General features: G+C 46.8%; 1 protein-coding gene across 2 annotated transcripts in view; it reads right to left on the bottom strand.

Moving 5' to 3' along the window:
• The window catches only part of RECQL5 (RecQ like helicase 5), a 179,269-nt gene that overhangs the window by 52,732 nt on the left and 114,383 nt on the right, over positions 1–12,154 (bottom strand). The gene's annotated exons all lie outside the window — the stretch shown is intronic.

Raw genomic sequence — 12,154 nt, 5'->3', positions numbered from 1 at the left:
GGAGTGGTTAGGGTTAGACACCACCAGGGGAGTGGTTAGGGTTAGACACCACCAGGGGAGTGGCTAGGGTTAGACACCACCAGCGGAGTGGTTAGGGTTAGACACCACCAGGGGAGTGGTTAGGGTTAGACACCACCAGGGGAGTGGTTAGGGTTAGACACCACCAGGGGAGTGGTTAGGGTTAGACACCACCAGGGGAGTGGTTAGGGTTAGACACCACCAGGGGAGTGGTTAGGGTTAGACACCACCAGGGGAGTGGTTAGGGTTAGACACCACCAGGGGAATGGTTAGGGTTAGACACCACCAGGGGAATGGTTAGGGTTAGACACCACCAGGGGAATGGTTAGGGTTAGACACCACCAGGGGAGTGGTTAGGGTTAGACACCACCAGGGGAATGGTTAGGGTTAGACACCACCAGGGGAGTGGTTAGGGTTAGACACCACCAGGGGAGTGGTTAGGGTTAGACACCACCAGGGGAGTGGTTAGGGTTAGACACCACCAGGGGAGTGGTTAGGGTTAGACACCACCAGGGGAGTGGTTAGGGTTAGACACCACCAGGGGAGTGGTTAGGGTTAGACACCACCAGGGGAGTGGTTAGGGTTAGACACCACCAGGGGAGTGGTTAGGGTTAGACACCACCAGGGGAGTGGTTAGGGTTAAGCTGGCCACTAACGGTCCAATTTCTAGCGAAAAATCGTTCGAGCGATCAGAAATTCTGTTCGGACGAAAAATCGTTCACTACAGCATCAACTAACCAATCATTGCTTCCTATCTATCACGACCACCAAGAAAATCCAAATTTTCGTTCGATGAAAACTCATTCGGGCGACATTTTTTTCACTCATTCATAATCGATTGTGTCCACCAATGGAGATTATTTACAACCAAACCGATCATAATTTCTGATCGCTCAAACGATTTTTCGCTAGAAATTGGACCGTTAGTGGCCAGCTTTAGACACCACCAGGGGGAGTGGTTAGGGTTAGGCACCACTGGGAGGAGGGGGGTTAGGGTTCGGCACCACTGGGGGGTGGTTAAAGTTAGGCGCCATCAGGGAGGGTTCTGTGCGAGAGTAGGGTTGAGTTAAGCTGTATTGTTGAATTACGTAAAGATTTTTAACATTAATATTTTTTCATTAGTATCACCTGTCTGTTGTAAAAACTGTATTTATTGTTAACCAAGTTTGACAACGATGTTTATCGTAATTAAGATTTCGTTATCCAGCCGGGCCCTTTTTCCCTGGCGCTCTTTTTTCATGCAGCCACAGAAAGGTGAAGCTGGTTACAGAAATCCTAAAATATCAGCTAAATGAGCTCTCAACCAGGTACATCTAATGACGCAAATGCATATAGTCTAGAGATAAAAATCAAAGTATTTTACAGACATTGCTGTCTACGGTTACAAACATTTTATTAGAGAGAGAATACTCCAATAGAAACAATCGCAAATACTTTCTGTTTTAAGGCGGCAAATTTTTGTTTTGCATAGCATTTTAGTAAGTGGGCTTTCTTGGTCCTTTTTACCCTCCTGACACACTCCTAGAGTTCTGGTTCACCACAAGCTTGCTGGACAATCTGTTGCTTTTATTAATGTGTAACTACAGTATATTGTTATCTGATACATAATAGATTGCTAAAAATGCATAGAAACAATGGTAATACAGTCATAGCACTGATGACTTTATAGTGTACGGTGATGGAATTTATGAGTATAATCGCCTTAGTTCATTTGGATCTCCTCTCCTTGCTCACATTCCTGAACAAACACTGCTGAAATATTTGCCACTAAGCCGCAGGAACACTGACAGTGTGACACGGGCTATTTAACTAACCAGGAATTCCAAGCTGTGAAAGGACAAAAACACTGCTCAGAGCGCTGTTCTCGTTACCTCAGTTTCAGCACCACAGCGTTGCCTTTCATACTGTTAAAGAGACACTGAAGCGAAAAAAAAATGATGATATTATGATTTGTATGTGTAGTACAGCTAAGAAAAAAAACATTAAGATCAGATACATCAGTCTAATTGTTTCCAGTACAGGAAGAGTTGAGAAACTCCAGTTGTTATCTCTATGCAAACAAGCCATTAAGCTCTCCGACTAACTTAGTGGTGGAGAGGGCTGTTATCTGACTTTTATTATCTCAACTGTAATTGAACTGTTTACTTTTCCTCTGCTAGAGGAGAGGTCATTACTTCACAGACTGCTCTGAAAGACTCATTTTGAATGCTGAGTGTTGTGTAATCTGCACATATTATAGAATGATGCAATGTTAGAAAAAACACTATATACCTGAAAATAAAAATATGAGAATATTTTCTTTGCTGCTAATCTTCTAGTAATTATTCATAGTACACAACCAATTCATTATATCATATATTTTTTTTCGCTTCAGTGTCTCTTTAACTGAAATTAATTTCTGATCTCATAATTTTTAATCTTTTTGGTCTCTTCTATCTGCACAAAATGATCAAACTGAGTCAGTGGACCACAGAACCACAACACTGACAAGTTCAGTAAAAGGGATGGACTAAGAACAGAGCCGAGATCTAACTCCACACACATGCCACGAATACTTGCCTGAACGATAGTTCCTTATCAAATCCAGTTTTAGCAAATAAGCTGCTCAACTGCTTATTTTAATTAGCATAATTGCAGTGCGCATATTAGTATTGTTCAATGCCTGACAATGCAAGCATATGCAAAGACTATATTATATATTATATATATAGTACATCATATTGCTTGTATAAGTACAACCATCACTGATTTAAAAACCTTAACGTCACTTTGGATCCAGTCTGCAATTTTACTCATCTATTTTTTTGCTGTATGGCTCTCCAAAGTGACATTAAAGAAAACCTGTAATGAGAAAAACCTGCCCTGGGGGGTACTCACCTCCTTCGGGGGAAGCCTCCGGATCCTAATGAGGCTTCCCCTACCCTCCTGTGTCCCACGGCGGCGGCGATAAAGCTCCGCGAACAGCGGGGATGTAAATATTTACCTTTCCAGCTCCAGTGCAGGCGCAGTATCGGCTCTCCGCTCGGAGATAGGCGGAAATAGCTGATCTCTGTCGGGCCGCTCTACTGCACAGTAGTGATGGGTCGTTCGCGAACGAGCCGGCTCAGAGAGCCGGCTCTTTGCTGCGAACGACAAGAGCCGGTTCTCCGTTTTGAAAGAGCCGATGCCTCAGCCATCCCACACAGCTCTGATTTGCTGTGTAATAAAGGGCGCGGAGGCATGCTGGGAGATGTAGTCCTGTAGTTGCAGCTTGTACGAGTGTATGGGGCGGAGCAGAGCAGTAGCAAGAGGGATTTCCCCAGTCAGAGAAGCAGTCTGGAGTTGTCATGGAGACGGGGGCGGGGCTTTTACTCCGATTCTGAGCGGTGTCTATTGATATTTAATAGGGAGCCGATTCAGAGCCGTAAGAGCCGGCTCTTTAATAGGAGCCGATTCAGAAGAGCCGATTCTCCGAGAAGAGCCGGAATTCCCATCACTACTGCGCAGGTGCAAGTCTCCTGCACCTGCACAGTAGAGCGGACCCGACAGAGATCGGCTATTTTCGCCTATCTTCGTGCTGAGAGCCGCAACAGCGCCACCTGCTGGAGCCGGGAAGGTAAACAAATCAGCGCTTGTCAGGCTTGTCGAGGGAGGATTCCGGGACGCTTCGGGGGAGCCAGCTCTGGATTGCCTACAGCTACAGGGGAGGGGGAAGCCTCATTGGGACCGAGGCTTCCCCCTCCCGAGGTGAGCACCCCCAGGGGATGTTTTTTTTGTTTTGTTTTGTTTTTTTGCTACAGGTTCTCTTTAAGGCTTTAAAATAGGCAGTAGGTTTTCCTTATACACAGCAACATGATGTAATATAGATAGATATATATTATAGTCTTTGCATATGCTTGCATTGTCAGACATTAAACAATGCTAATATGTGTACTGCAATTATGCTCATTAAAATACGCATTTGAGCAGCACTTACTGGTTTTCTACACATTGTGGTGTTTTTTTGCTTACAAGTGCTGGTACCTGCGTTTTACACATATCTTTATAAATCAACCAAAAGTGGTCTTTGGTTGTTGTGTTGGTTTTTCTTTAGCAAATAAGAATATTGATCGGGTACAAACATGAAAAAGTACATCTTTATTTCCAAATACTATATTGTCTCCATGCGTTGTAGTCAGATTCGGAACATCATTTAAATGTTGTAATAACCAGGACCAATAGGTAAATACAATGTGTGGGTTTTATCTATAGTAGCACTGTTTATTTTAAAACAAAAGGGGATAAATCATGTATGGCCCTGTGCACATATGACAACCACTTGTTAAATATGTTCTTGTTCAGGCACAGCAGGCATAGATCGTATTTCAGGAGCAGTAAACTGCCCTAAGACAATCAGTGAGGAGCAGGAATGTGGGTGGGGAGATAAGCTTCCCTGGCCTATAGAGCCAGTCTGACTGAGATTAGATTTGTACTACATAGATTTATTACAGCAGAAATATTTCAGATTAGATTGGAGTGCTTGCAATGCAGGATGAGGATCCAGGCTGCATAATGAACATAGTGCAGTGAGTAAATGGAATTTGATTTTGTGGCTGACAATCCATCTTTAAGGTGTCCATAAATGATTGATTCATGTCTTGATCCTACAATCTCACCACTTCTTAATAACATGAGGGACTACCTAAAGTATCCATTCAAAATGTATTCACTTATTCTTCTAATATATATATATATATATATATATATATATATATATATATATATATATATATATATATATATATATATATATATATATATATCCATCTGCATCCGCTGTTACAAATCCTGCCGCTCTGCACACTTTGTTTCTCCGAGATCTCTGTCCTTCCTGGTTACTGATGCCCTCTTACTATGTAACCTGACAACCCACGTGCACCAGGGTCATGCATGATGTTCAGTGCACATGCGCCACAAGGGTTAGTGTAGTGTAGTGTAACTGGTGGGGCATCAGGAGGTAGTGAAGTGTAGTGTAGTATAACTGGTGGGGCATCAGGGGTTAGTGTAGTGTAATTGGTGGGGCATCAGGAGGTAGTGAAGTGTAGTGTAGTATAACTGGTGGGGCACCAAGGGTTAGTGTAGTGTAACTGGTGGGGCATTAGGGGTTAGTGTAGTGTAGTGTAACTGGTGGGGCATCAGGGGTTAGTGAAGTGCAACTGGTGTGGCATCAGGGGTTAGTGTAGTGTAATGTAACTGGTGGGGCATCAGGGGTTAGTGAAGTGCAACTGGTGTGGCATTAGGGGTTAGTGAAGTGTAACTGGTGTGGCATCAGGGGTTAGTGAAGTGCAACTGGTGTGGCATTAGGGGTTAGTGTAGTGTAACTGGTGGGGCATCAGGGGTTAGTAAAGTGTAGTGTAACTGGTGGGGCATCAGGGGTTAGTGAAGTGTAGTGTAACTGGTGGGGCATCAGGGAAAAGTGAAGTGTAATGTAGTGTAAATGGTGGGGCATCAGAGGTTAGTGAAGTTGTAGTGTAGTGTAACTGATAAGGCATCAGGGGTTAGTGAAGTGTAGTGTAACTGATAAGGCATCAGGAGTTAGTTAAGTGTAGTGTAGTGTAACTGGTGGGGCATCAGGGGTTAGTGTAGTGTAACTGGTGGGGCATCAGAGGTTAGTGTAGTGTAACTGGTGTGGCATCAGGGGTTAGTGAATTGTGGTGTAGTGTAACTGGTGGGGCATCAGGGGTTAGTGAAGTGCAACTGGTGTGGCATCAGGGGTTAGTGTAGTGTAACTGGTGGGGCATATGGAGTTAATGAAGTGTAGTGTAACCGGAGGGGCATCAGGGGTAAGTAAAGTGTAGTGTAACTGGTGGGGCATTAGGGGTTAGTTCATTGTAGTGTAGTGTCATTGGAGGGGCATCAGGGTTGGTTAAATGTAGTGTAACTGGTGGGGCATCAGAGGTTAGTGTAGTGTAACTGGTGGGGCATCAGAAGTTAGTGAAGTGTAGTGTAACTGGTGGGGCATCAGAGGTTAGTGAAGTGTAGTGTAACTGGTGGGGCATCAGAGGTTAGTGAAGTGTAGTGCAACTGGTGAGGCATCAGAGGTTAGTGAAGTGTAGTGTAACTGGTGGGGCATCAGGGGCAAGTGAAGTGTAGTGTAGTGTAACTGATAAGGCATCTGGGTTAGTTAAGTGTAGTGTAACTGGTGAGGCATCAGAGGTTAGTGAAGTGTAGTGTAACTGATGCCTTATCAGTTAGTGAAGTGTAGTGTAACTGGTGGGGCATCAGGGACAAGTGAAGTGTAGTGTAACTGCTAAGGCATCTGGGTTAGTGAAGTGTAGTGTAACTGCTAAGGCATCTGGGTTAGTGAAGTGTAGTGTAGTGTAACTGGTGCGGAATCAGAGGTTAGTGAAGTGTAATGTAGTGTAACTGGTGGGGCATCAGAGGTTGGTGAAGTTGTAGTGTAGTGTAACTGATAAGGCATCAGGGGTCAGTGAAGTGTAGTGTAGTGTAACTGATAAGGCATCAGAGGTTAGTGAAGTGTAACTGGTGGGGCATCAGAGGTTAGTGAAGTTGTAGTGTAGTGTAACTGATAAGGCATCAGGGGTTAGTGTAGTGTAACTGATAAGGCATCAGGAGTTAGTGAAGTGTAGTGTAACTGGTGGGGCATCAGGGTTAGTGAAGTGTAGTGTAACTGGTGGGGCATCAGGGGTTAGTGAAGTGTAGTGTAACTGATAAAGCATCAGGGGTTAGTGAAGTGTAGTGTAGTGTAACTGGTGGGGCATCAGAGAAAAGTGAAGTGTAGAGCAGTGTAACTGATAAGGCATCAGGAGCTAGTGAAGTGTAGTGTAGTGTAGTGTAACTGGTGGGGCATCAGAGGTTAGTGTAGTGTAACTGGTGGGGCATCAGAGGTTAGTGAAGTTGTAGTGTAGTGTAACTGATAAGGCATCAGGGGTTAGTGTAGTGTAACTGATAAGGCATCAGGAGTTAGTGAAGTGTAGTGTAGTGTAACTGGTGGGGCATCAGGGGTTAGTGAAGTGTAGTGTAACTGATAAAGCATCAGGGGTTAGTGAAGTGTAGTGTAGTGTAACTGGTGGGGCATCAGAGAAAAGTGAAGTGTAGAGCAGTGTAACTGATAAGGCATCAGGAGCTAGTGAAGTGTAGTGTAGTGTAGTGTAACTGGTGGGGCATCAGAGGTTAGTGAAGTATACTGTAGTGTAACTGATAAGGCATCAGGGGTTAGTCAAGTGTACTGTATTGTAACTGATAAGGCATCAGGGGTTAGTGTAGCGTAGCTGTTGGAGAAGCAGGAGTTAGTGTAGAATAGCTTACATAGTGTAGCTTAGATAGAGACACTTTGTGGGGGAGGAGCCTCTGCGTCATGGATGCACCAGGATTAGTACTTTTTCCACGATTTTTGTCTTTCAAACCAAGGCGCGTCTTGTGGTCAGGGGCATCAAAAAAATGGTGTCCGTCACAGGACAGATTGTGAGAGAAGATCTTTACAACAAAGACACAAACATTTTAACACAGCTCTTATTTCTTCTGTAGAAAAAGGAGCAGCTGGAGTCGCACTTTAAATCCATGAGTGTCAGTTGTAGTAGAGTTCTTCTTCTAGGACTGCCATATAACAGCCCTCAGAAGCACGGGAGCGGACAGGTTACACTTTCCATGAACGTGGTGGGTGATGGCTGCTCAGTTCCTGGGAAGCGGCAGTTGTAGTAGTAGAGTTCTTCTTCTAGGACTGCCATATAACAGCCCTCAGAAGCACGGGAGCGGCCAGGTTACACTTTCCATGAACGTGGTGGGTGATGGCTGCTCAGTTCCTGGGAAGCGGCAGTTGTAGTAGTAGAGTTCTTCTTCTAGGACTGCCATATAACACCCCTCAGAGCACGGGAGTGGACAGGTTACACTTTCCATGAATGTGGTGGGTGATGGCTGCTCAGTTCCTGGGAAGGGGCTGCCATCTAGACGGCCACAAAGATCTCTTTCATGTGTTGTCCTCAGAGAAGTGGAACTCCGGATCTCGGCTTCCAGACGAAAGAAAAGTGTCTTTCAGAGGCAATGTGTCGTACGTTAGACAAGAAGCTTCTGTATGCCAGCAATGGGCAGTGACACAAGCACACCATCAGCCTTGCTGCTTACAGACAGAGTATAAAGGGTATAATGTACATCTGTATGTAACTAATCCTTAGGTTTCCAAAACTGCTCCCGAATAAGAAGCACTGTGTGTGTGTGTTCACATTAAAGTGAAGCTCCAGACTAAAAATCTACTCAGCAGCATGGAAAAGGCCTGGTGTTTCTTTAACAGGTTCACAGCATCAGAACTTTGTTTTTCTTACCAAAGCCTCATTTTCAGCTGCACACAAGCTAAGCTCCGCCCCATCAAAGGAAAACTGCTCAGGCATTTTTCTCCTGATGCTGTACAAAGCGTGATAAGATTTCTGATGTTGCTCTTCTTGTTGCCTAGCAACTAGGAGGGGTGATCAGCACACAGGACAGTTGGAGCCGTGTCTCATGCTCCCTGTCACCTCCTTTCAACCAAAAAGATGGCTACCCCCATGAAATCACAATAATTTGCCTGTTCTTTTAAAACAGGATGGGTAAGAGATTATATGACCTATCTATTTTAAATTAACATAACTAATGTAACTTAATGACATTATGTTTGTTTAGGCCAAAGTTCCTCTTTAAAGAGAAACTCCGACAAAGAATTTAACTTTATCCCAATAAGTAGCTGATAACCCCTTTTACATGAGAAATGTATTCCTTTTCAAACACAGACCATCAGGGGGCGCTGTATGACTGATATTGTCCATGGCTACAATAGACATCCATGGCTACAATTACTAGGTAATGCCCAGTAGTGATGATCCAGGGATTTTATCTGATTGCCATCTGGAGTCGGGAAGGAATTTTTCCCTTTAGGGGCTAATTGGACCATGCCTTGTAAGGGTTTTTTCGCCTTCCTCTGGATCAACAGGGATATGTGAGGGAGCAGGCTGGTGTTGTGCCTTCCTCTGGATCAACAGGGATATGTGAGGGTGCAGGCTGGTGTTGTGCCTTCCTCTGGATCAGCAGGGATATGTGAGGGAGCAGGCTGGTGTTGTGCCTTCCTCTGGATCAGCAGGGATATGTGAGGGAGCAGGCTGGTGTTGTGCCTTCCTCTGGATCAGCAGGGATATGTGAGGGAGCAGGCTGGTGTTGTACCTTCCTCTGGATCAGCAGGGATATGTGAGGGTGCAGGCTGGTGTTGTGCCTTCCTGTGGATCAGCAGGGATATGTGAGGGTGCAGGCTGGTGGTGTACCTTCCTCTGGATCAGCAGGGATATGTGAGGGAGCAGGCTGGTGTTGTGCCTTCCTCTGGATCAGCAGGGATATGTGAGGGTGCAGGCTGGTATTGTGCCTTCCTCTGGATCAGCAGGGATATGGGAGGGAGCAGGCTGGTGTTGTACCTTCCTCTGGATCAGCAGGGATATGTGAGGGAGCAGGCTGGTGTTGTGCCTTCCTCTGGATCAGCAGGGATATGTGAGGGTGCAGGCTGGTTTTGTGCCTTCCTCTGGATCAGCAGGGATGTGTGAGGGAGCAGGCTGGTGTTGTGCCTTCCTCTGGATCAGCAGGGATATGTGAGGGACCAGGCTGGTGTTGTGCCTTCCTCTGGATCAGCAGGGGTATGTGAGGGTGCAGGCTGGTGTTGTGCCTTCCTCTGGATCAGCAGGGATATGTGAGGGTGCAGGCTGGTGTTGTGCCTTCCTCTGGATCAGCAGGGGTATGTGAGGGTGCAGGCTGGTGTTGTGCCTTCCTCTGGATCAGCAGGGATATGTGAGGGTGCAGGCTGGTGTTGTGCCTTCCTCTGGATCAGCAGGGATATGTGAGGGTGCAGGCTGGTGTTGTGCCTTCCTCTGGATCAGCAGGGATATGTGAGGGAGCAGGCTGGTGGTGTGCCCTCCTCTGGATCAGCAGGGATATGTGAGGGAGCAGGCTGGTGGTGTGCCCTCCTCTGGATCAGCAGGGATATGTGAGGGAGCAGGCTGGTGTTGTGCCTTCCTCTGGATCAGCAGGGATATGTGAGGGTGCAGGCTGGTGTTGTGCCTTCCTCTGGATCAGCAGGGATATGTGAGGGAGCAGGCTGGTGTTGTGCCTTCCTCTGGATCAGCAGGGATATGTGAGGGTGCAGGCTGGTGTTGTGCCTTCCTCTGGATCAGCAGGGATATGTGAGGGTGCAGGCTGGTGTTATGCCTTTCTCTGGATCAGCAGGGATATGTGAGGGAGCAGGCTGGTGTTGTGCCTTCCTCTGGATCAGCAGGGATATGTGAGGGAGCAGGCTGGTGGTGTGCCTTCCTCTGGATCAGCAGGGATATGTGAGGGTGCAGGCTGGTGTTGTGCCTTCCTCTGGATCAGCAGGGATATGTGAGGGAGCAGGCTGGTGGTGTGCCCTCCTCTGGATCAGCAGGGATATGTGAGGGAGCAGGCTGGTGGTGTGCCCTCCTCTGGATCAGCAGGGATATGTGAGGGAGCAGGCTGGTGTTGTGCCTTCCTCTGGATCAGCAGGGATATGTGAGGGAGCAGGCTGGTGTTGTGCCTTCCTCTGGATCAGCAGGGATATGTGAGGGTGCAGGCTGGTGTTATGCCTTTCTCTGGATCAGCAGGGATATGTGAGGGAGCAGGCTGGTGTTGTGCCTTCCTCTGGATCAGCAGGGATATGTGAGGGTGCAGGCTGGTGTTGTGCCTTCCTCTGGATCAGCAGGGATATGTGAGGGAGCAGGCTGGTGGTGTGCCCTCCTCTGGATCAGCAGGGATATGTGAGGGAGCAGGCTGGTGGTGTGCCCTCCTCTGGATCAGCAGGGATATGTGAGGGAGCAGGCTGGTGTTGTGCCTTCCTCTGGATCAGCAGGGATATGTGAGGGAGCAGGCTGGTGTTGTACCTTCCTCTGGATCAGCAGGGATATGTGAGGTAGCAGGCTGGTGTTGTGCCTTCCTCTGGATCAGCAGGGATATGTGAGGGTGCAGGCTGGTGTTGTGCCTTCCTCTGGATCAGCAGGGATATGTGAGGGAGCAGGCTGGTGTTGTGCCTTCCTCTGGATCAGCAGGGATATGTGAGGGAGCAGGCTGGTGTTGTGCCTTCCTCTGGATCAGCAGGGATATGTGAGGGAGCAGGCTGGTGTTGTACCTTCCTCTGGATCAGCAGGGATATGTGAGGTAGCAGGCTGGTGTTGTGCCTTCCTCTGGATCAGCAGGGATATGTGAGGGTGCAGGCTGGTGTTGTGCCTTCCTCTGGATCAGCAGGGATATGTGAGGGTGCAGGCTGGTGTTGTGCCTTCCTCTGGATCAGCAGGGATATGTGAGGGAGCAGGCTGGTGTTGTGCCCTCCTCTGGATCAGCAGGGATATGTGAGGGAGCAGGCTGGTGTTGTGCCTTCCTCTGGGTCAGCAGGGATATGTGAGGGTGTAGGCTGGTGTTGTGCCTTCCTCTGGATCAGCAGGGATATGTGAGGGTGTAGGCTGGTGTTGTGCCTTCCTCTGGATCAGCAGGGATATGTGAGGGTGCAGGCTGGTGTTGTACTTTATACTGGTTGAACTCGATGGACGTATGTCTTTTTTCAACCAAAATAACTATGTAACTATGTGGTGAAACCCCTCTCACAAGAAACTCTAAGTACTGTGGTACTCCTGGCAGTTTCCTGTCTGTGAACCATTTTGCATTGTGGGAAATAGCTGTTTACAGCTGTCCCCAACTGCCAAAGAAGCAAGCAGCAGCTACATCACCTGCCAGCAGTAAAAATGTCACCATGTAATGTCAGAATGTAAATAATGGATTTAAAAGATTTTACAATGGGCAAACACTGACTAAATCATTTTTTACAATAATCATGCATAAATGATTTACTTTAATTATATTATTTTCACTGGAGTTCCTCTTTAAGCTTCAGTCCCGGTGGGAGCCGTGGGTGACAGTAAAGGAATACCAAATGTACACTGTTCTCACTTTGCTAAGGAACACTAAAAAACAAAGGCAGGCACCTGATGGATTTGCTGTGGGAAAAAAAAACATTGCATTCCCTTTCCTTAAGTTTTTATCCGTGAGCTCCAGAACAACACTGACTTCTGCTGTGCCAAGGACAACACGTGCTTAGTTAGCATAAATAATTAGCAGGGTTACCCTTGTGGAAGCCAATTCAGTG

This window comes from Hyperolius riggenbachi, chromosome 12 (genome assembly GCF_040937935.1).
Source record: "Hyperolius riggenbachi isolate aHypRig1 chromosome 12, aHypRig1.pri, whole genome shotgun sequence".
Classification (NCBI taxonomy): Eukaryota; Metazoa; Chordata; class Amphibia; order Anura; family Hyperoliidae; genus Hyperolius; species Hyperolius riggenbachi.
Note: the sequence above shows the minus strand (reverse complement) of the source record. Positions and strands in the feature narration are given on the sequence as shown.